The 21,835-nt window shown below is 45.7% G+C and overlaps 1 protein-coding gene across 3 annotated transcripts in view; it reads right to left on the reverse strand.

Annotated features, from left to right (window-relative positions):
• map3k13 (mitogen-activated protein kinase kinase kinase 13) overlaps positions 1-20,995 on the reverse strand; it is a 142,336-nt gene extending 121,341 nt beyond the window's left edge. The window contains exon 1 of one of the 3 annotated variants that reach the window (XM_078403720.1): positions 20,918-20,995. The gene's annotated coding sequence lies outside the window, so the exon portion shown is untranslated. Of the gene's footprint in view, positions 1-18,345; positions 18,435-20,590; positions 20,773-20,917 lie in introns of those variants that run through there. The other 2 variants (XM_078403718.1, XM_078403719.1) reach the window with 2 other exon arrangements.
• Positions 20,996-21,835: the final 840 nt, after the last annotated feature.

A 21,835-nucleotide genomic window follows, 5' to 3' on the forward strand; every position in this document is an offset into this window, starting at 1 on the left:
ATGGATGGATGGATGGATGGATGGATGGATGGATGGATGGATGGATGGATGGATGGATGGATGGATGGATGGATGGATGGATGGATGGATGGATGGATGGATGGATGGATGGATGGATGGATGGATGGATGGATGGATGGATGGATGGATGGATGGATGGATGGATGGATGGATGGATGGATGGATGGATGGATGGATGGATGGATGGATGGATGGATGGATGGATGGATGGATGGATGGATGGATGGATGGATGGATGGATGGATGGATGGATGGATGGATGGATGGATGGATGGATGGATGGATGGATGGATGGATGGATGGATGGATGGATGGATGGATGGATGGATGGATGGATGGATGGATGGACGGATGGTAGGTACATCATCCAAAGGGTCTCAGTGGATTACAGGCCATAACGATTTTGCTTTGTGATGGAACATATAATCACCAGCATATTCTTCTATTCCAGAACACTTTGTTACTGGAATTTCATCTTGTTACTGAACACATCCTCATCAGGTTTCAAACTAGTATATAGCACATCTTCAGGAATTCATTATGTTGTAGGAGATGTCATCACCAGCATTCACTCTATGATATTAATCATCTTCACCAGGATTCTTTTGTATGTGGAACATGCTGTCGACAGAATGACATTCAGTTCTCAAACACATTGCTGCCAATATCGCATTCTATTTTAGAACACATCATCCCCAGGATTTCAATCTGCTGTTGAACACGTCAACACCAGTATTTCGATCTATTACTGTATGCATAAATGCCAGAATTTCACTCTATTATAGAACACATTAACAGCAGGACTGTTGTTTCCTGGAACATAATACCGCTGTGGTGGTATTCGGTTCTAGAACACAACGCCGACGTGTCTCTTACTCTAGAACACGGCAATGTCAGGATTTCATTAAATGTCAGGATTTCATTCTGTTATAAAACACACAATTACCAGGATTTCAATCTATTGTAGAACACACCAGCTCCACAATGTTGATCTATCGTAGACCACATCAACACCAAGATTTAAATCTATTATTATTAAACATGTTATTAACATGTTATTTCATTCTATTCTAGTACACTTCATCACCACGACTTTGATCTATTGTAGAATAAATCATCCCCAGAAATTCATTTTGGGACTGAACAATTCCTGCGCTGGGTTTCATACAACAATATAATGCATTATCACCTACAATTCATTCTATTGTAAGACTCATCTACATCAGTATTTTGTTCTATTCTGGCACACACAATTACCACAATCTAATTCTGTTCTAAGCCGTGTTGTCTCTGGTGACTCATTCTGTTCCAGAACACACCATCGTCAGCATTTCATTCTGTTATAAGGCACTTGATTATAGAACATATAACCAGCAGCATTTAATTCTATTCTAGAACACAACATCACCAGGATTTCATTTTATTGACATTATTTTGTTTTCAATCTATTATAAAACACACCTCCAGGATTTTGGTCTATTGCAGAACACATTGTCGGCAAGATTTCATTCCATTATGGAATAACATTCCATAATGGAACAACACATCACCAGGATTATTTACTTTAGTTTAGTGAAACAGCATGGAAACAGGCCATTCGGCCCACTGAGTCCATGCCAACCATCGATCACCCATTCACACTAATTCTGTGTTATCCCTCTTTCTCATCCACTCCCTACACATGGCCTGTATATAGCTCCCATCGGGGTTTTATTACCCTTGCAGTTTCTTACCTCTACCCGCAAGGATTGTAGATCATCTGATCCAATGTCATCCCTTGCTAAGGACTGAATATCATTCCTTACCAGCTGTGCCACCCCACATCCTCTGCCTACTTGCTCATCTATATATTATTAAATGCACCCTCACCAGAACACATTATGTACTATGATAGAACATAACATGACCAGCATTTCACTCTAATACGGGACACATTGTCACAAGGAATTCATTCTATTAGGGAATATAGATAATCATTGCATTTATTTTGTTATACAACACACCAGGTATTCATTCTATCACATATCATCACCGGGAGTTCACTCTACTCTTGAACAGATCATCACCAGGATTTCAATGTAATTTTGAATGCAATCCAACCAATTTCCTTCTGATTTAGGACGCATCATCACCTGTAATTCAATTTAAACATTTCTAACCAGTCTGTACAAACCTTGTTGATGGCATTGTTGAACGCAGATTAGTTCCCATTCTATAAGGGAATACATCATTATGTGGTGTCCAAACATCTATAAAAGTGCTTTGGAGTTAGACAGCACATAAACAGGCCCTGCAGCCCAAAGTCCATCTATTGACAGCAATTCTACAAAAAAAACATATTCTCCCCACATTCTCATCAGCTCCCCCAGATCCTACCAATTACCTAAGCACGAGGTGCAATTTACAGTGACTATTTAACCTATCAACCTACATGCCTTTGAGGTGGGAGAAGGAACCAGTGTACCCAGGGGAAATCCACGTGGTCACAGGGAAAACATGCAAACTATACACACTCAGTATTGGAGATCAGGATAGAAACTGGATCTCTGAAACACCAGAATCTCTAGCTGCCTGCATGACAAGATTCCCAAGACATTATTAAGCATATCATTGATTGGGTTTATAGAACACATCATTAGAAGGCATCCATAACATTAGGGTGTGTACTATCAAACAGGATTACTCTCCAATAAAGCTGCTATCTATAATCACACGTTTGCAGCCACAACCAAAGAATACAGGTGAGATTGATGCAATCTGTCACTACGGTTTCAATGGCCATTGCTTCAACTTGCAGTCAGTTTCAAACAGCCATGTATTTCACTTGCTAAAGGTAAGGTCACTTTCCAAGACTAGGACAAACTACAATGAGCTTCAGTGACACTTCCAAATGACAACAGAAAGGATGAAAGAAATTCGCAAAGTCAGATCTTCCCCATGCCTGAACACAGCTGAATCTGGTCACCAGTTCCTGACCATGAATAAACCAGAGGACACTACTCTTTCAAGAAATTATCCCAGGAGGTGACAACCACTCAAAATTTCCCAGGCCACGGTTGGTAAGGCCTTGCAAGGAGCAGATTGCTTGTGTAACTAAGATGATCAATTGATTGCCTCGAGTGCAAAAGTGTTGGAGGAAGTTTTCATGAGATTGGATGAGCATGAAGTGAAGCATGTCCTTACGATAAAAATAGCATACCTTGCTTTAAACGCTGGTGTCCATAGTCTACAACCAGTGAAGAAAATATGGCAGAGCTAAGGGTATTCTGAGAAATAGTGCAGTCTCTCCTTTTTCACTACAATACTAGGTGTAGGTTGATGTTGGCATGTAGCGAGTTAAGTTAGGTTGCAGGTTCATTGATGAGCCATGTGATAGATGATGGGCAAGAGGAAACCACCCCTTTCACTTTTTAAGCTCTCGCAAGAAGCAATGGTGCATGCATTGAAAAAAAAAAGCCCCTGGAATTGAGAACTTCCATCAGTTCTTACTACTCCACTCCGGCAACAGATCATAAGGCATTTCTCATGATGACACAAATCAGCAGTATGCAAGGATGCAAAGATGGGCATTCATAGCACAGAAGCAGGCCCTTCGACCCAACTCATACATGCCAACCAAGGTGCCCCAACTAAGCTTGCGTTTGGCCCAAATCTCTCTAAACCTTTGGTATCTTCCTATATCAGTATGATAGATAGTTCACTGTGGGAGAACACAAGAAGCTGTAGATGTTAAAACCTTGAGCAAAACTTAAAGTGCTGGAGGAAACCGGAGGGTCAGTGGAGGGAATTGAGTCTGAAGAATCTCAACGCAAAACGTCACCTGTCCATTCCTTCCCCAGATGCTGCCTGACCCGCTGAGTTCTTCCAGCACTTTGTGTTTTGCACTATGGGAATGGCATGCAGAACAGCACTGCAGATGTTCTATCGTGGCCACAGCATGACTACTCAAATGTTCGTCATGATAATGTGGTAGAAACAACAAATGTGATCAGCAATGTCTTCCTACTGATTGTGATTGAAATCACAGGTAACACACAGAAAGAGTCAGTGTTGAAAGGGGTCTGCGAACATTGAGGGAATGGAGAAAATATGACCAGGGTACGACTGAGGAACTGAAACTGTTTTACAGTAAACATAATGAGTTGTCATGTGAGCAGGGCTGTATCAAGTATAGTCATTGAGGAGTAAAAACTACTACTTTAAGAGAAAAAACTCTGGCCACACTCCATACTGAACACACAATTATAGCAACTGTAATTAAAACAATTGTAAGCTCCATTCCCTGGCCTTGTGTGGTCAGTAACCTGCAATCATTGTAAGCAAGTGCAGTATTTGCTAAAGTTGTAGGAGCAAGCCCTCAGAGACTCCTTTGCTGGCATAGTAATGGTGTACTGGACCTTGTCACACAGAACATGCACGTTTGTAAGAAGGAATGGGTGATGTTTCGGGTCGAGACCCTTCTTCAGACTGAAGAAGGGTCTCGACCCGAAACGTCACCCATTCCTTCTTACAAACGTGCATGTTCTGTGGGAGCACGAAATTGGGCTAAAGTGTTTTCTCCTGAAGCCCAAATATGGAATTCTTGGTTCTCTGAAGTTTCTATGAATATTTTGGCTGGCCTGTGGGAAGCCAGATGAGATGCAGGAACAAAAGCATGTTTGACACTGTTCTGTTTCATAAAGATTGTGAACAGAGTAAATAAAAACTGGCGCATTTGCCAAAAACAAATAAACCAGGTCAGACCCAAAGAAACTTTGCCTCATCTGTGGTACATTAGGTATATGAACCCACGTTTTCCACATCATCCACCTGAGTGATTATTGTTCAAAACTATGCAAAAGTACATGTGTAGGAAGGAACTGCAGATGCTGATTTAAACTGAAGATGGACACAAGATGGAGTAACTCGGCAGGACAGGCAGCATCTCGGGAAAGAAGGAATGGGTGACGTTTCGGGTTGAGACCCTTCTTCAGACTGAAGAAGGGTCTCGACCCGAAACGTTACCCATTCCTTTTCTGTAATCCCCATAATGTCATATCTACCAATCTCTAACTGAGCCTCAAGCTCATCTACTTTACTTCTTATACTTTGCGTATTCATATACAATACTTGTAATTCCTTAATCATCTCACCTTTCACATCGATTTCTATTACACTTGGCCATACTCTCCTATCCCTTTGTGAGCTTTCTTTCCTGTTAATTCTGGGGTGATTATCTCTCCCTTTACTCTCTCTCCCTTGTGGTGGCGGCGCCTAACGGCAGCGGCTGACTAGCAGTCTGTCCGTCTTTTTTTTGTTGAGTGTCGGTGTTGGGATGATTTTTATATATATATTTTTTGGTTGTGTATGTGTGGGGGGTGGGTGTGGGGGGGGGGGGGGGGGACTTTTCTCTTCCTCACGGCGCGGGGTGCGGCTCGGCTGCGGGGCCTAACATCCCCCGGTGCGGCTCGGCCGCTGGACTTTACATCCCGGTGCGGCTTGGCCGCTGGACTTTACATCCCGGTGCGGCTTGGCCGCTGGACTTTACATCACCCGGTGCAGCTCGGCTGCGGGGCTTAACATCGCCCGGTGCAGCTCGGCTGCGGGGCTTTACTTCGCCCGGTGCAGCTCGGCTGCGGGGCTTAACACCGCCCGGTGCAGCTCGGCTGCGGGGCTGAACACCGCCCGGTGCAACTCGGCTGCGGGACTTAACACCGCCCGGTGCAACTCGGCTGCGGGACTTTTCACCGCTGGTGCGGCTCGGCTGCGGGACTTAGCTGCGCAAGGCTTGGTCGCGGGCCTTTCATCGCCCGGTTCGGCCGCGAGACGTTTCAGCGCCCGGTGCGGGGACTGTGCGGGTCGGTCGGGGACGAGCTGTCTGTCCGTGGGCGTGGGGAAGAGAGGGGAAGTTTTGTTGCCTCCATCACAGTGAGGGGGTGTTTGGAGTCACTGTGATGGACGTTTGTGTTGGGGTTATGTGTCTTGTGTTCTTTTTTTTTTCTATGACTGCTATGTAGTTTCGTTCGGTACTTTGGTACCGAACGACAAATAAAGCTCTGTTATACCTGTTATTAACTCCATCCTTAACCATACCCTTTGACACCCCCCCCTATTTAGTTTAAAACCACCCGATCATGAGGAAATTTCCCCCCCCCCCCCACCCCCGGCCCACGCAGTTGGGGAAGAATTCCTCATCTATGTCTCCTCCATTCCCAGCTGTTCTGTTCTTTCACCCCTCACTCCACCAATCAGGCCTTTATGGTAGAGTGGCCAGACGGAAGCCACTCCTCAGTAAAAGGCACATGACAGCCCGCTTGGTGTTTGCCAAAAGGCACCTAAAGGACTCTCAGACCATGAGAAACAAGATTCTCTGGTCTGATGAAACCAAGATTGAATTCTTTGGCCTGAATGCCAAGCGGCACCGCGCATCATCTGGCCAATACCATACCTAAGGTGAAGCATGGTGGTGGCAGCATCATGCTGTGGGGATGTTTCAGCGGCAGGAACTGGGAGACTAGTCAGGATCAAGGGAAAGATGAACGGAGCAAAGTACAGAGAGATCCTTGAAGAAAACCTGCTCCTGAGCGTTCTGGACCTCAGACTGGGGCGGAGGTTCACCTTCCAACAGGACAATGACCCTAAACACACAGCCAAGACAACGCAGGAGTGGCTTCATGACAAGTCTGGGAATGTCCTTGAGTGGCCCAGGCAGAGCCCGGACTTGAACCCGATCGAACATCTCTGGCGAGACCTGAAAATAGCTGTGCATCGACGCTCCCCATCCAACCTGACAGAGCTTGAGAGGATCTGCAGAGAGGAATGGGAGAAATTACCCAAAAATACAGGTGTGCCAAGCTTGTAGCGTCATACCCAAGAAGACTTGAGGCTGTAATCACTGCCAAAGGTGCCTCAACAAAGTACTGAGTAAAGGGTCTGAATACTTATGTAAATGTGATATTTCAGTTATTTATTTTTAATTACTTTGCAAAAAATTCTAAACATCTGTTTTTGCTTTTTTATCATGGGGTATTATGTGTAGATTGATGATTAAAAAAATGGATTTAATCCATTTAAAAATAAGGCTGTAACATAGCAAAATGTGGAAAAAGTAAAGGGGTCTGAATACTTTCTGAATGCACTGTATATTTTGCTGTTGTTTTTTTCCAATTGACCTTTGAAGCTGCAGCAAGTAAGAATTTCAGTATTCCTGTTCATATCCGGAGCATGTTAAATAAACACGCTTGATTCTTTGTAAAAAAAAAGATGTGGTTGGCAATGTAGTATCTCTCTTTGCATGTAGGCATGTGTTATTATCTGTGTGTGTTCGTGTTCATACTGAATCGGTCTGACAATCTTAGAGGCGCTATCTGCATTGAGTGATATATTCTCTGTTCATCTCTCGCTTCATGGCGACCACCGGTACAGTAGGATTTCTCTCTCTCTCTCGCTCTCTCTCTCTCTCTCTATCACTCTCGATATAACAAGCACTGTTGATTTCTCTAACTTCACCCCGGCATTCCCTCTCTCTCTATCCCTCACCCACCCAAGTCGCACCAGCTTCTTGTTTTCACCTAACAAACAGCTAACAATGGCTTGTTTCCTTTATCCGTCACTTTTTTGCATATCTTTCATTAATTGTTCTTTATCGTTCTGCATCATCATCTATATCTCTCGTTTTTCCCTTTTCCCCTACTAGACTGAAGAAGGGTCTCGACCCGGAACGTCACCCATTCCTTCTCTCCAGAGATGCTGCCTGTCCCAATGATGTTCTCCAGCTTTTTGTGTCTATTACTGGTGCAGTGTGGCTTCTCTGTCTGAGCGTGACACTCACTGTGAAAATGGTCTTTTTGTGAACCCGGAAGTTTGTTTGCGAATGGTAACAATCGACATTGTATTTTTGAGCTAAACTGTGCGGGGAGCTCCCCTGAAACGAGAGCAGTGCCTGTACCACTCTCACACAATTCACAGCAGTTCCAAGTGCCGAGCAACAAACAAACGGCCCCTGGAACACAAGCCGTGCCGTCCAATGGTTGCGACGAGCCCTGGTGTTTACACAGCACAGTGTGTGTTAATTACACAGCAGCAGATGGAGAATTGGGAAAAGCTGAACAACGGATGAGTGAACAGAAAGATGTGTCCACAGCTGCACGTGAAGGGGGCTCACATGCTCAGGGTGAACAGACTCTGTGGACTCTGTACTGGGCAAGTGGTTGAGCTCTTTCTCCGACACATGTACCCAGCTGCGCAAAATCTGGCCTGTTTTTAAAAAAAAAAACATTATTCGTTATTGTTAAAAAATACTAAAAAAAAACTGCGAATTTCTTAATGCATCTTTTGCCAGACCCACAGCAAATCCAGTTTGCAAAGAAGTGGGCAACCGTCTCCTCTCCGCAGCAGCTATCTCAAAGGCAGCATGCATTGGGCATGAGATTCCCACAGTGCAGGAAGGACCTAATGGAGAGAGTGTCTCTCACTGCCAGCCTAGTCAGATCTTGGTGTTGACTGGCGATTCGGCCCATCAAGTCTACTCCACTATTCAATCATAGCTGATCTATCTTTCCCTCTCAACCCCATTCTCCTGCCTTCTCCCCATCAATCTCCACCTTAAAACTATCCATTGACATGGCCTCCACAGCCTTGGGTGGCAATGAATTCCACAGATTCACCACCCTCTGACAAAAGAAATTCCTCCACTGTGATCTAATGCAAGGGCGAACAATCGGCATGTAGCCATGTGGGTTTTATTGCAGGGGTGTAAAAGGGGTGTAAAAGCTCCAGCTCGGATTATTCTTGGGGCATCCTGTTGTCAGCATGGAAGCGCGGTTTATGGCTGATCATTATCCTCTGATATCAGCAACTGGCCTCAAAGCTTTGAAGTGTTAAGAAGAACATCTTGCCATATGGACTGCCCTTTGTTCCCAAGAAAGAAGAGGTCACGATGGACACAACGGACACGGAGGTCCCGAAAGACACATAAAGATTTATAGGACATTGTAAAACTTGCCATATAAGGTAGCAACGGAAATGTACTGGCACATGTATTAAGGGTATAAAATGTGTGTAATTGTTAGCATTCGGAGAGAGAGACTACACTGGCTTCCTAAGCGTTTCTAAACGCTTCGGTTTCTAGACTGTCTCCCACCTGGGTGAGTAGAATAAAGAGGTTAAACGAATTCGGTTGTCTGCCTGTTTTTTCTAATAGGCCACAGACTACAACACTAAAGGTTTGTCCTTTTATACCGAGGCCTCAGTTCTGGACTCTCCCACTAGTGGAAACATCCTCCCCACATCCACGATCCAGGCCTTTCAGTTCTGGTCAGTTTTGACGATGAGGCATTGTGTCAAACATTCTGGGCAGTCTGGTCAGCGAACCACCGCACAGGACCCATTGAGTTTCTATCTTGCAGTCACTGCAGGATGTGCTGCACTGGCCACTGCTTCATGGGTTTGTGGTCAAAGATCTTGGTCTGGTAGAACCTTTCCACAAACGATAGGTAGTGCGGCAATGTCCAGGTGCCTGGTACAGTGCGTGGCAGCGGTACCACCCCCACCCTTCACAACACAGGAGACAGGTCAAATCTCAGCAGGTGGCAACACATGGTGCCCACTTACTTTGGCTCAAAGCACAGCCGGAAGGTAACCATCAGGATGAGGGCATCATCGGTCGCCTTTGCCCCTGTCGTCAGTGGGCACATTGGACCTGCTCCATCTTTGATCCCCAGATGAAATGGACGACAGCCCAGGTGATGCCTGAGGCAGGGACGGGCCAGACTGCACCAAGTACAGCAGCCCCGAGAGCGCCCCATACCTGATGACAAAGTTATTGGGAGGAGGTGCTCCTCTTACAGTCCTAATCCTTGTTTCAACCTGGACGCCCACTCCAGCCAATGTTTGTTGCACATCTCGGCCACTCTGAAACCAAGTCCCCAGACTGGGAATTTCCTGCAAGAAATGTGGTGCTGCTGAACATTGCAGCAGAGCAGGCCCGGGTATTTTAAACACATAGAGAGCAACACACACGGGCCAGGGCTGTTTTCCCGGGGGGAGGGGCGCTGCCTATCCCCCCGCCCCCCTCCCTTCGGCTCTGCCTGCTCCCCTCACTGAATCAGCATATCCGTACCCACTGCCTATCTGAAAGCTGGCAGAATGTGACCTGCCCTTGGTGCTGCCAGAAGTTCACCCTCTCACCCCCGCCCATTCTCAGACCAAAGGTCAGCACTCAAGCCAATCATTAACGGGTAGCTGCTCCCGGCCTGAAGTGCCACATAGGGAGAGCACTGACGTGGGGAGCAGCTGGCATCCTCCGGTCAAGGGAAAGGCCATCGACCCCACCAGATCCAGACCCTCGGGGTGGTCAGAGCCAGGGCTGATGGCCCGTCTGCACCGGTCGTTTCCAATCAGATCCTGACCGATGGGGGAGGGGGGAATCCGGAGGAGGAATCCAGCAGGGAAAGTTCCAACAAATGCTTTACAGCATTTCAACTGAAATAAGAACAGGAATAATATATAAACAGAAGCAGGCCATTCAGTCCTACTGCTTCACCATTCACAAGATCGTGGTGAATCTATCTCAGCACCATTTTCCTGCATCATCTTCATATCTCTTGACTTATGTATGCAGAAATCTTCAGTCTAAATGCAGTCAAGGGTTGGGCCTCTGTAGCCCTCCATGGTGGAGAGTTCATAAGATTCCCCACTGTCTGAGTGAAGAAATTTCTGCTCCTCATAAATGAGCAAGCACTTATTTGCGACTGTCTCTGGTCCTGGTCTCCTCAGTGGGAGGAAATGTCCTCCCCATGCCTGCCATTAAGAATTGCATACTTATCTCCAATCTTCAGAAACTGTAATAGAACAGATCATCGTTGGCTTAATTTCTCCTCATATTTCAGACCTGCCATCCAGGAAACAGTCTGCTGAATCTTTACTGCATTTCCCTTCCAGTGTGTCTTTTTTAAGCAAGATCAAAACTGTCCAAAATTCTTCAGATGAAAACTCATCAAGGCCTTATATAATTGTGGGAAGGCAGAGTCAGAGTTGTGCAGCAGAGAAACGGGACTTTCTGACCACCGTGCTCCTACAAGTCGAGCTTTTTGCCCATCTACCCAAAGTGTAGTTTGCTCGCACTTTGCTCGCATTAGATCTGTATCCTTCTATGCCTTGCCCATTCAAATTACTAACTGTCTCTTAAACATCGTGATTGCTTAGTTTATAGGCCACAGAATCCACGCTGATCAATAATCACCTGTTTACACTAGTTCTATATTATTCACTTTCTCATCCACTCCCTACACATAAGCGGCAATTTACAGAGGACAATTAACCTACAAGCCTGGACATCTTTGGGATGTGCAAGGAAACCAGAGAAATCCCTCATGGGCACAGGGATCCGACTTCACCACCTCTTCTGGCAGCGAGTTCTGTATGTCAACATTCTCTGTGTAAAAATCTTTCTCTTCAAAGCCTCTTTAAAACCCCTTCCCCTCACCTCTTGTTTTTGAATCCCCCCAACCATGGGCAAAAATTTCAACTATCTAGCGTATCTATACCTCACAATTTTGCATAACTATCGCCCCTCAGCCTCATTCGTGCCAGGGAAATCAAGGCTCACCGTTCCAAAGTATAATATTGAAAGCCCTCTAATCCAGGCTACATCCTGGTGAAGACACAAGACACTGCAGATGTTGGAAATTGGAGAAAGAAACAAGGCACTGGAGGAACTAGTCAGCGTTACGGGTGGAGAGTGAGAGTGTAGTTAGGAGATAGCCATTATAAAAAGCTGAGAGGGAAAGGTGGAACCACAAGGTGGGGAATAATGGGCAGAAAGAGCCGGTTGGTAGAGGATGAGTGATGGAGTTAGGATGATAATCCTGGTCAATCGCTGTACTCTCTCCAACGCAACCAAGTCCATTCCATTGTGTAGCGACCAGAACTACACACAAGACATAATGCCTCAAACCATTATATTCTTTCCAACTTTTGTATTCTAATCTTTATTGCTGCCTTCAAGGCCAACATACCATTTGCCATCCTAATCACTTGCTGCACCTGCAAATTGGCCTTAAACAACTTGCATACAAGGCCACCCAGGTTCCTTTAAACATCAAAACTAATCAAGGTATCACAATTTAAATAATACTCAGTATTTCTGTTCTTTCAACCAGTGAATAACCTCAATTTTCCACGTTGTATTCCACCTGCCATTTTCTCACCTACTAGGATAGTGACACCAGTATGAGGTATAATAATATGCCAAGGCAGTTTGAGATCAAGAAGGAAGTGATGTTCATTCTCTTGAGAAACATTAAGGTAGAGAGATCACCAGGACCTGATGAGATCTATCCCAGGTTATTAAGAGAGATAAGAGAGGACATTGCAGGGGCTTTGACGGAGATCTTTGTATCTTTTCTAGCCAAAGATGAGGAACCGGAGAGCAGCCAATGTTGTTCCTTTATTTAAGGGAAGTAGAGATAATCCAAGAAATTATAGGCCCTTGATCCTCACGTCAGTGGTAGGGAAGCTGTTGAAGAGCATTCTTCCGGATAGGATTTACTTGCATTTGGAAGAGAATGGGCCAATTAGGAACAGTCAGCATGGTTTTGGCTGTGGGAGGTCATGTCTGACAAACTTAAGTGAGTTTTTTCAAGTCGAGACAAATTTGACTGATGAGAGTAGGGCAGTGAATGTTGTCTAACGTCCATGTAAACAATATCTACAACCCTCCCTTCGTCAACCCTCTTGGTCATCTTTTCAAAAAACTCTGGGAAATGCACGAGATATTTTCATGCACAAAGCAGTGCAGTCTGTCCCTAATCAATCATTGCCTTTCCAAATGCAGTTTGATCCTGTTTCTCAGAATCCCCTACAGTAAGTAACCCTCTACTGAGGTTAGGCTCAATGGCCTAGTTCTCTGGCTTGTCCGTGCAGCCTTTCTTAAATAAAGTTACATCAGTCCCATCGTCCAGTCTTCCAGCACCTCATCTGTGACCAAGATATAAAAATCTCTGAGGGCTCCAGTAATTCCTTCCCTTCATTCCCACAAAATCCTAGGATATGTTTGGAAAGGGCTTGGGGATTTATCCACCTTTATGCACCTCAAAATGGCCAATACTTTCTCTTTCATAAAATCAATTTATTTCAGGACATCACTGTTCTCATCCCTGAACTCACTAGCTTTCATAAGCTTCTCCACAGATGAGGAATATCCATTTAAGACTCCACCCATCTCTCTTGACTGCACACATAGATGACCAAATTGCTCATGATATCCTTTTGCTCATGATATGCTTACAGTATTTTTAAGGATTCTCCCTTTAGCTTGTCCGCCAAGAATATATCACATCATCTTTTTGCTATCTTGGTTTTCTTCTTAAATGTACTCGTCTATACCTTATATTCCACCAGGGATTATCATGAAACCAGCTCCTGCCATATGCCTTCTTTTTCCAGACCAGAACCACAATATCCACCGTCAACTAAGGTTCTCTTATCCTGCCAGAGGTTTGCCTTTCACTCTAACAGGAATATGCTGACCTTGAAATCACCCTAGTTCACTTTTAAAAGTTTACCAGAAAAACCTTTACCCGCTGACAGCCACTCCCAGTCAACTGTTCCAAGTTCCTATCTAATGTTAGCATCACAATTAGCCTTGCCCCAATTTAGGACTTGTGGACCAGTACTATCTTTTTCTATAACCATTTTAAACTAATAGAATTATTGTCACTGATCTCAAGTCACTTCAGTCACTTGCCCTGCCTCATTTCCCAAGAGGATGTCAAGTGCTGCCTCTCTCTGGTAGGCCATCTACATATTTCTTGAGAAAACTTTCTTGGACACATTTGTAAACTTGGAAATACCACAATTGGTCCCTTCACTGAATTGTTGACATAGATTGTGAATAAAATAAATAAATACAGTGCAGAAGCAGGCCCTTTGGTTCAGCTTGTCTTGTTGCCCACATTTAACTAACATCCCTCTAAAACTTTCCACTTTAATTACATATTTCCTAGGGTGACCAGAACTGTACACAGTACTTGAAATGTGGCCTTAGCAACATCTTTCATAGCTGTAACATTACATCCCAACCCCTGTACTCAATACACTCAAATGTCTTCTTTACCTCCCTGTCTACCTGTATCACCACTTTCATGAAACTATGTACCTGTATCTCAAGGTCTCCCAGTTCTACAACACTTCCCAGAGCCTTAAGCCCTTCAAGGACGCATTCTCAGTCCCCTACTATATTCCCTATACAGTCACGAATGTGTGGCCAAATTCACCTCTCACTCTATCTACGTTTGCAGATGACACCACTGTGGTTGGCCGGATAGCGAACAATAATGAGACAGAATACAGGAAGGAGATAGAGAACATAGTAACATGGTATCAGAACAACAACCTCTGCCTCAAATGTTAGCAAAATGAAGGAACTTGTTATTGATTTCAAGGAGTACATATCCCAATCAGAATCAATGGTGCCAAAGTGGATATGGCTGAGAGCCACAAGTTCCTTGTTGTTAATATTACCATTGATCTGCCGTGAACCAACCACATTGCAGCGACAACCAAGAAGCAACACCAAAGCTTCTACTTCCTAGTAGACTGAAGAATTCAGCATCTCTCCAATTACTCTTACAAACTCCTACAGAATACAACACAGAAAGCATACGGTGGGGTTGCATCACAACTTGGTTTGGGAACAGCTCTACTCAGAGTTGTCGATGTAGCACTATGGATGTAGTCTATCACACAGACCAGACTCCCTGCCATTGGCTCCATCTTCACCACGTTGACTGAGAAAAGCAGCCAACGCAATCAAAGACTCGTCCCACCCTTCTCCACACTCCCGCCGGGCAAAAGATACAGAAGCTTGAAAGCATGCATTACCACACTCGGGAACAGCTTCCTCCTCTCCGCTATCAGGCTTTGGAATGGTCCTTCCAAAAGCTAGGGTACTGTTCGATTTACCTCTACCCCATTGCAAACATTGGATTTTGTAGATAGAACTGATGCGCTACAATGCCGAGAACTATATTCTGCACTGTATCTTCCCCTTTGATCTACCTACAGATGCTCCCTGACTTCCGATGCTTCGACTTCCGATATTTCGACTTTACGACGGTGCGAAAGATGGGTAATGGCAGCGAGCCGCAGCTCACTTCCGGTCACGTGATCAGGTGTATTTAAATGCATTTTCGACTTACGATATTTTCAGTTCACGATGGGTTTATCAGAACGTAACCCCATCATAAGTTGAGAAGCACCTGTATTGTACTTGAGTTTGACTTGATTGTATTTGTATATAGCATTATCTGATCTGATTGGATAGCATGCAAAACAAGGTTTTTCTGTATCTTGGTACACGTGACAATAATAAACCTAAACCTATTTACTGTGCAAGTCCTGCGCTGGTTTCTCTTTCCAAAATGTAACACTTCACATTTATCCAAATTAAACTCCATCTGTCATTCCTCAGCTCATTGGTTCAGTCGATCAAGATCTCATTGTAACCTTAGATAATCTTCTTCACTAATCATCTGCAAACTTACCAACCATGCCACCCACATTCACATCAAAATTGTTAATATCATAAATGAACAGTGCACCTAGAACCAATCCCTGTGGCACACCACTCGTTGCAGATCTCCGGTCTGTAAAACAATCCTCTTCCACATTCTATCTCCAACCTTGAAGCCAATTTTGTATCCAGTTGGCTGCCTTGCCCTGGATCCCATGTAATCTAACTTTCCAGACCAACTTACCATGTGGTACCTTGTCAAAGGGCTTCCTGAAGTCCATGTAGACAACGTCTATTGCAATGCCCTTATCGATTTCAAACAACTTCAAAAGATTAGTCAAAAACAATTTCCTTTTTATAAATATGTTGTGGGCGGCAGTGACACAGCTGCTGCCTCACAGCGCCAGAGACCCGCGTTCGATCCTGACTACGGGTGCTGTCTGTGTGGAGTTTGCACATTCTCCTTGTAACGATGTGGGTTCTCTCCGGATGTTCAGGTTTTCTCACACATTCCAAAGGCTTGTAGGTTAATTGGTTTCTGTAATGTGCCCCTAGTGTTAGGAGCGAAAATGGGGTAACATAGAACTAGTATCTGGATGATCGATGGTCAGCATGGACTTGGTGGGCCGAAGGGCCGGTTTCCATGCTGCATCTCTAAACTCTAAATCTATGCTATTCTACACTAACTCTATTATCTGTCTTAATAGCACATCCTCTATAATAGTTTGAGCCAACTCCGAGTCAAGGGTCAAAGATTCCTGGGAGTCAGCGGCACTGTTGTATTATTTTAAGAAAGCTTTGAACACATCTTTGAATGTTCTATTCTGTCAATCTGGTAATTTCTTCCATGACAAACTTGGAAAAAAATGTTTATTTCAGGCGTCTGATGGTGGTCATATGAATAACATTGTCTGCCCAATGGAGGTGAGCAAGTGCAATTAAGTCTTCAATGCTGGAGATATTGGCCAGGAAAGGGCACCTACTTTGGTTCACATCCATCTTGTGGGTTTGGTGATATTTCTCCAATAGCTTGAGATGCCCACTATAGGAAGTCCAGATCTGTCGAACATAATGGAGGGCAGGGCCCTATTAGATTATGAGTTTAGGTCAGGTCTGAGATCCTGATTTCAAAGATCTTTTGGCTCTAATGTTCAATGGCAGCACTGGAACATTGAAGGTGGTGGTTAATTTCTTCCTCAATGTCCAGAGGTGCGGGAAATTGTTCAGCTTTTCCAGGAGCTGTTTTCCAGGATGTGCAGTTTTATTGTTGAAGGGCGGTGTGATGCAGTGGAGGTAGGTTGCTAGAGGACCTTGGTTGTACAGATGTTGAGTACAAGGCCCATCCTCTGATATGCTGTGTGGAGCAAATTTGCAGTCAGACAACACTGTTGTCTGCGCTGAGAATAAAGGGGATAAACTCCCAGGAACATGTCCACCTTTGACAAAGTATCCCAAGTGCTTTAGTGCACAGCCTTCTCCCTTCAACCATCAACCCCCCCTCCCAACCCCTAACAAATGTGCATGTTTCAACATTTGTTGTAACTGAACTAGTTTCCCCCAAAAAAGAAAATGAGCTGTTTTCCCAGGTTCCATGCAGCAGTATTTTGTGCAGTTCTGGTCACCCCAAACACAGGAAGGATGGAGGCTTTGGAAAGGGTGTAGAACAGATTTACTAAAGAATGGTCTCGATCCAAAAAGTAATCCATTCCTTCTCTCCAGTGATGCTGCCTGTCCTGTTGAGTTACTCCAGCATTTTGTGTCTATCTTTACTAAAATGATGCCTGAATTAGGAGGTATTAGCAACACGGAGAGGTTAGACAGACCTGGATTCTTTTTTTTAATGGAACACCAGAGGTTGAGGGGAAATCAGATAAAAGTATATAAAATTATGAGGCATAGTCCGAGTGCCTAGAATGTACTGCCACGAGTGGTGGTGGAGACAGATACGAAAGACACATTTAAACGATTTTTGGGTAGGCACATGGATATGCAGGGAATGGAGGGATATAGAAACATAGAAAATAGGTGCAGGAAGAGGCCATTCGGCCCTTTGAGCCGAATATGTATTATATGCAGGCAGATAAAAGTTAGTCTTGGTATCATGTTTAGCATGGACATTGTGGGCCAAAGAGCTTGTTCTTGTGCAGTACTGATCTATGTTCTTGGTGTTCTAGGGTTATTATTCCTGCCTCAACTACTTCCTCTGACAGCTCATTCCATATACCCACCACCCTCTATGTGGAAAATATTACAAGATCTTGCATGTTAAACAGCAAAATAATAGTGGAACAGATTGAAACTTGTAGTCTGACCACATCAAGTCATGAATGGTGGTGAACAAATAAACAGTTAACAGGAGGTTGTTGTTGCAAAAACCACCTGCAGAATGTATTGTAGTTACTCATCCAGTTTACTCTGACAGCACCTCCTGGCCTTAGTGGTGCTGGAGGCCAGCACGTGTGTGCTAAAGACAAGGTTGGAACATGCAGAAATTGATCCAACTTGGCTTCCTCCCGGGATTCCCCATCGCAGCAACCAGTCTTCAGCCACTTTGATTCACTCTATGTAATATTAATACATGTCGAAGAGCACTGGATATACTGGATACAGCAAAGGTGTTGGGATCAGACGTCCCAACTGAAGACCTGCGTACCAGAACTAGCCACACCTCTGGCCACGCCATGCTACAACATCAGCATCTGCCCAATTACATGCCTAGGTATGCTCTGTTCACATAAAAAGGGGACAAATCCACTCCAGTTAATCACCACCCTATCACTCTCAATCAGTGATGGAAGCTGTTGTTGACAATGTCATCAAGTGGCACTTACCAATAATTCACTGGCCAATGCTCGGTTTGGGTTTCATGAGAAACACTCGGTTCCAGATCCCATCACAACCTTGGTCTTGACATGGACCAATCAGCTGAATTCAAGGGGTGAAGAGAGGATGAATGTCTTCGATATCAAAGCAGCATCTAACTGTTAGAGCACCCTGGTAAAACTGAAGTGAATGGACATCAAGGGATAAAAACCTCAATAGTAGCATTCATACCTAGCAAATTGAAGCTGGTTTTCATGGTTAGAGGTCAATTATCCCACCAACCATGAAACAGCAATTCAAACTAGTTCTATGTTATCCCACTTTTGCATCCACTCCCTCAGTGGCCAATTACCCTCAGACCCACACGTCTTTGCGACGTGGGTGGAAATAACATGTGACAACGTGGGTGGAACCCACGTAGTCACAGAGAGAACATGCACACTCTACACATAGGTAGGTCAGGATCGAAACCGGGTCTGTGGTGCCGAGGCTGCAGCTACACCAGCTGCACCATTATGCCATCATAATTTATTGCACAAAAAGAGCTTTCAGCCCATGTTTGTATGACCAATCAAATGCTCACCTATAATAACTTAATTTGCTAGTACTCAGTCCAAAACCTTCTATCCTTTAACAATTCAAGTGCCTGTCTAGAGACTTCCAAATGTTGTGCGAATCTCTGCCTTCACCACCAGTCAGGCAGTGACCGAGTTTCTGTCATCCCAAGGCCTTTCCACTGTCCACATACCACAAGTCAAGAGTGTGATGGAACACCTGACTGGATGAGTGCAGTACTAACAATATTCAACAAGCTCGACAACATTGAGGACAAAGCAGCAGTCCATCATTCATCACTGTAATGTCCGCTGTAAGACCCTGTTGTGACTAGCACAATGAATATACGTCCGACATCTTGTAAGAAGATTTTAATAATCCCCCACCAGGAAACTTCTAGAAAAACACCTGACCTCAGTCACGAGGCAAAAGCACGTTTGCCAGCTTCTGCTTTTGGCCTCAAGGGGGCACTGGCATTTATATTACATATACATCACAACCACTATTCTGTTCCACCACCATTGCACATATACAGATATTATATTCCAAACCAATGACCGCAACCAGCAAGAAAGACAAGGGCAGTGATGCATGGGAACAGTATCACCTGCAGGTTACCCTCTAAGTCACACAACACCCTGACTTGGAAATGTGTCTCTGGTCTCTCATTGTTGCTGGGTCTAAACTTTGGAACCCCTTCCACAAAATCTCTGTGGGAACCCCTTCACCAGAAGGATTGCAACAGTTCGAGAAGGCAACTCATCACCACCTTTCCAAGGGCAATTAGGAATGAGTATTAAGTAATGAGTAAACTAGCCTATTCGCAATGCCCAGTTCTTGAAAAATTTATAAAAACCCTCACATTCCAAAAGTAAGAGCTAGATAGAGCTCTTAAGGATAGCAGAGTCAGGGGGTATGGGGAGAAAGCAGGAACTGGGTACTGATTGAGAATGATCAGCCATGATCACATTGAATGGCGGTGCTGGCTCGAAGGGCCGAATGGCCTCCTCCTGCACCTATTGTCTATTGTCTATATGTCCATGTGGAGGCAAAATGAAAGAAGGGGGAGTAACATTAGGAGGAGTTTCAATCAGCGGGAAAGGTGGGGAAGGGAAGGGTGGTTGGCAGGGATGAGAGTGGAGAGCAGGGGTGCAGTACTGCCGGAGCTCAGAATGGAAAGTGAGAGATGGGGGGTGGGGGGTTATATGGATAGAGAGTGAAGGGGGGAGGGGTGGAGGTGGAGACTGGGGTTGGGGAGAGTGAAGGGGGGAGGGGTGGAGGTGGAGACTGGGGTTGGGGAGAGTGAAGCAGGAATGGGGAGAGCAGGTGGAGTGGAGGGGGAGGGTGCGAATAGGGGAAGAGGATGGGGAAGAATAGGGTGGGAGAGTAGAGTTGGTGGGAATGGAGTGGAGAATTCGCTTTGTGCAGGGAACAGGAATTAGCCAGTGGATGAATAATGCGGAGTAGGAGAATGGTCAAGATCAGCGAAAGGGGAGATGGAGACTCAGGTGGAAGAGAGGAGGCAGTGAATGTGTATCCGGAGAAGGGGCAGACGGTGAGACTGGGCTGGGGCGGTCGCCCACCGCGGAGAGAAACGGCTTTAAATAATAAACCCCATGTAGCGAGCGCTCAGCAGCGCCGCCCGCAAAACCCGGAGCGGACGGAGGCGCGGAGGGAGGTGGCCCTCGGCCAACCTACCTGGACACGTCCTGGACACAGCGGGGCCTGCTCCGGGCACGCCAGCTCAGGGATGGGGTGGGGAGCGGGCCCTGGAGAGCGGGGAGCGGCCGGCGATCGTCCCTCCTCCGGCCGGGAGCGGATGAACAGCGGCCAGGCTCTGCCTTCGGGGCGGGACGGTTGCCACAACAAGCCGGGAGAGAGCGTCAGGTACACGCAGCCCTCCCTCCCTCCCTCCCTCCCTCCTGCACCGAGCAAATCAGAGCTGAGCAGAGCCCGCACTCAATCGTCCCACAACCCTGGGTTTGTGCCCAGGTTCCGCCCGCTGGAACAGCAGCCCAGACTTACACGACATCCCCAGGAACACTCAGCAGATCTGTTATAACCAGGCACCAACCCAAGCTGCATTACAGCAGCTTGTGACCAGCCGGCTGGTCTGGGGAGCTCGGCTTGAGCCAGCGGCTTCAAGAGGTTTACCGAGAGGGCACAGTGGGTGGGATCAGCCAGGGCTGCAGCCAAGCTGGGGCGGCTTGGTCAACAGCGGCAAGGGAGTTGATGCCAAGTGGTGCCCGAGCAAACGTGAGGTCTCCCTGAACAAAGAATAGAGTTAGATCCAGGGGTCCCAGCAGGAGTAGACACTGGAGTTGGGAGGGGGGGGGGGGGGGGGGGTGACATGATGATATTGTCAAAGGTTCAAGGGGCATCAGAAGGGTTTGGTGTTCAATCAGGTGGGATTATGCCGAGTGGTTTGGGACAGGATCGCAGCCAGGACCCAGTAGAGGAGGCGTTTATAGCAGGGGTTCCGGAAGAGATAGATATAATTGATGGAGGGCAAAACAGAAAGTGATTGAACTCAAAGGGCCAGGCAGCATCCGGGTAGGGAAATTGGCATTTTGGGTAATTTGAGTAACGTTCAATCCCAAAGAATCAGTTTGAAGAAGGGTCCACGATTCGTTGTCTGCCCATTCCCTCCCCCAGATGCTGCCTGACCCGCTGTTACTCCGACACTTTGTGTTTTTCTCGAGATTCCAGAATCTGCAATCTCTTGTGTCTCTCCATTGAATGCGAGCTGCCCCTACTGCTTTCATCTACTGGACATGGCTCAAAACTCGGCACTGGTACACACCGCCACAGCCTTCCAATCTCAAGAACTACCCTCTACCATGACCCACTGCTTCCCATCACCAAATTGTCTCCCATGTAGGACCTGGGCAAAGACTTTAATGGTGCATATAGACGATCCTCATCTACAGACTGAAGAGTCGC

The sequence above is a fragment of the Rhinoraja longicauda genome, chromosome 8, assembly GCF_053455715.1.
Source record: "Rhinoraja longicauda isolate Sanriku21f chromosome 8, sRhiLon1.1, whole genome shotgun sequence".
NCBI classification, from domain to species: domain Eukaryota; kingdom Metazoa; phylum Chordata; class Chondrichthyes; order Rajiformes; family Arhynchobatidae; genus Rhinoraja; species Rhinoraja longicauda.